This window comes from Anneissia japonica, unplaced genomic scaffold (assembly GCF_011630105.1).
Source record: "Anneissia japonica isolate Jap-2015-1 unplaced genomic scaffold, ASM1163010v1 scaffold237571_len2436_cov228, whole genome shotgun sequence".
NCBI lineage: Eukaryota > Metazoa > Echinodermata > Crinoidea > Comatulida > Comatulidae > Anneissia > Anneissia japonica.
The window spans coordinates 73-2,436 of NW_022685308.1; the positions used below are offsets into that span (position 1 = coordinate 73).

The 2,364-nt window shown below is 31.3% G+C and overlaps 1 long non-coding RNA gene across 1 annotated transcript; it reads right to left on the reverse strand.

Annotated features, from left to right (window-relative positions):
- Window positions 1-265: 265 nt before the first annotated feature.
- Window positions 266-1,676, reverse strand: LOC117111270. Its single transcript, XR_004445844.1, has 3 exons — window positions 1,495-1,676; window positions 761-817; window positions 266-331 (listed from the first exon to the last, which is right to left on the reverse strand). It is a non-coding gene; the product is annotated as an uncharacterized LOC117111270 (long non-coding RNA).
- Between the last annotated feature and the right edge of the window lie 688 nt (window positions 1,677-2,364).

Sequence of the window (2,364 nt, forward strand, 5' to 3'; positions counted from 1 at the left end):
CTGTTTATTCTCAATATACTTTCTCGTCATGACACCTACTTCGCTCTGATCGGGTAATTGCCTCATTTAAATAAACATATATTAATGAGGATTTCTGGTAACTTGTATAGTTTGTCTCTTTGTATGTATTATGTATTAATCCTGATGACACTTAAATAAAAGTGAAATATAGAATAAAATACCCTTGTCAATTTTTTTTTGTACTTAGTGCACGTCCTAATGGTTTATGAAGGAAAGAAGTTTCAATTTTCCTTAAGTCTACTTACTCATGTATGTAGACTGGGGCTCTATCAACTTCATGTTTGTATTTATTATACAATTCCTGAGCTTCCTGAAAGAATCCATCAAGTTTGATTTTTAAATAAAAATAAACATCATTTATCATTAAGCTACAGCTGTCATGATTAGGTAGCGAAATGCTTTTTCAGTTCATATTTATTTCGTTCTTATTAAACTCAACAAGTTATTTCTCTGTTCAAGGGTGAAAACTGATGCTTTAGATGACTTAATTAAGTCTTAATATGAGGCTTAAGGAGTGGATTTTTTTTATAACTTTACCAAGATATTTGAATTTTAGTAAAATTTAAGCTAGGACTCAGTGATGCAAAGGCAAACATCTGCTAACACAATATATCTTTTAATTTACATGCCATTTTGTGTAGGATGTAAATGAAATATATTAAACATGACATTGCATAATGGGGCTTACTGAATAGATAGACATTTAAGACAAGTTGATAAACAGAAATTATATATTTACCAGTAAAATGTCCAGAGCTTTTTGATCATCGTTCCTTGAACTCCAAAGAATTGCCTTCTAAACAATGAGAATAATAACAATTGTTAAAAATGATATAATGAAATGGAATGTACCTTTGATACTCCAATAGGACTCCCAATTCTCCCGGAAATTGCAGAAGTCTCCCGAAATCAGGACGACTCCCCACTCTCAGGCAAGCAAGCAAAAATCTCCCGGAAATAATCCATATCCCGCAAATTCATAATATTTTCATGTTTTTACTATTTTATTATCAACTGTCTCACAGAAGTTGGTGCTAATGGATATCAGAATGTGTAGCAAATTCAAATTATGTTAAAAAAGTTCATTTAACCAGATATCTAGGAAGGATTCTTCCAACTTGGGACCCCTGCTTCAATAATACGAACAATATAAAATATGTTAGAATATAATTAAAAATTACTAAACACTTAAAATCCTTTTAAAAATGATATAATAAAACAGAAGGTATCCTTGATGCTTCAATAGTAAGAACAATATAAAACTTGTTAGAATATAGTAAAAAAAAACTACTAAACACTTAAAGTCCTTTGAAAACCTGAAAAAATTACTCAAGAATAAAGAAAATTATAGAGCTCTTCCTATTCTGCTGACAAAAATACAGATATATATTTTAAAGTTGGTTATCCATGTTAAGCATCAACAACACTTATAATTAATTTATTATAGCCTTATCATAGCCCTAGTGTACCTACCTGATTTAGTGTGTTAATAAGTATTGACACACATTTGTGGTTCAGCTTCAAATCACTCAGCATTGTTGTCACTTTCTTCAGATGTTCTTCACCAGTAGACACCTCAGAAGTATCAATGTAATTGGTAGCTAGTTGGTATTCCAACAGGGCTTCACATATAAGTACATCTATGAAATTAAAATAAACATCTGTGATAATGATAAAAAAAATCACTTAAAAATAAAGGATCATTATATTATTAAAATACATTAACATTCTATCTATTAACCATATATCACACATGCATTCATACTTTGCTCAAACACTCAAATACATCAGATTTACTCAGAGAATAACAAATTCGCTTTGTATTTTTATGGCTATATTTTGTATGATGACACTGTAGTGCCTGAAGTAGAATTAGCCAGAGGTATACAAATACAACATAGGTTGCGGTGAAGTAGTGAATTCTACTTCTAGAGGTGTTGTATGATCAGGACCACCTTCCAACGAGAAGCGTAGGGAGGTAGTACCAGTCATCCAACGAAGAGGATAGTAGAGGAAATCATGTTGTATTTGTTTTACTACAACTCATAAATATTTTAAACAGCAATTAGCCATTTAGAACTGTGAGGGTAAAATTATGCAGTTTGCATACATAGTTCACATAGGCAGGGGTGCGGTAGTCAATTTTGGGTAGTACTATTTCATAGTGTATGCGTAAATTTGGCAAGCGCAGGAAGTAGTAAAAAATACCACACCCCTTTAAGATACCGAAAGGAATTGGCCAATAAGATGTTGTTATTACTAATTAATTATGAGGTATAGAAATAATGTAACCAAAATTGCATAAAATGGAGATTAGTGATGGCCTTATACTTTGGATTGTAG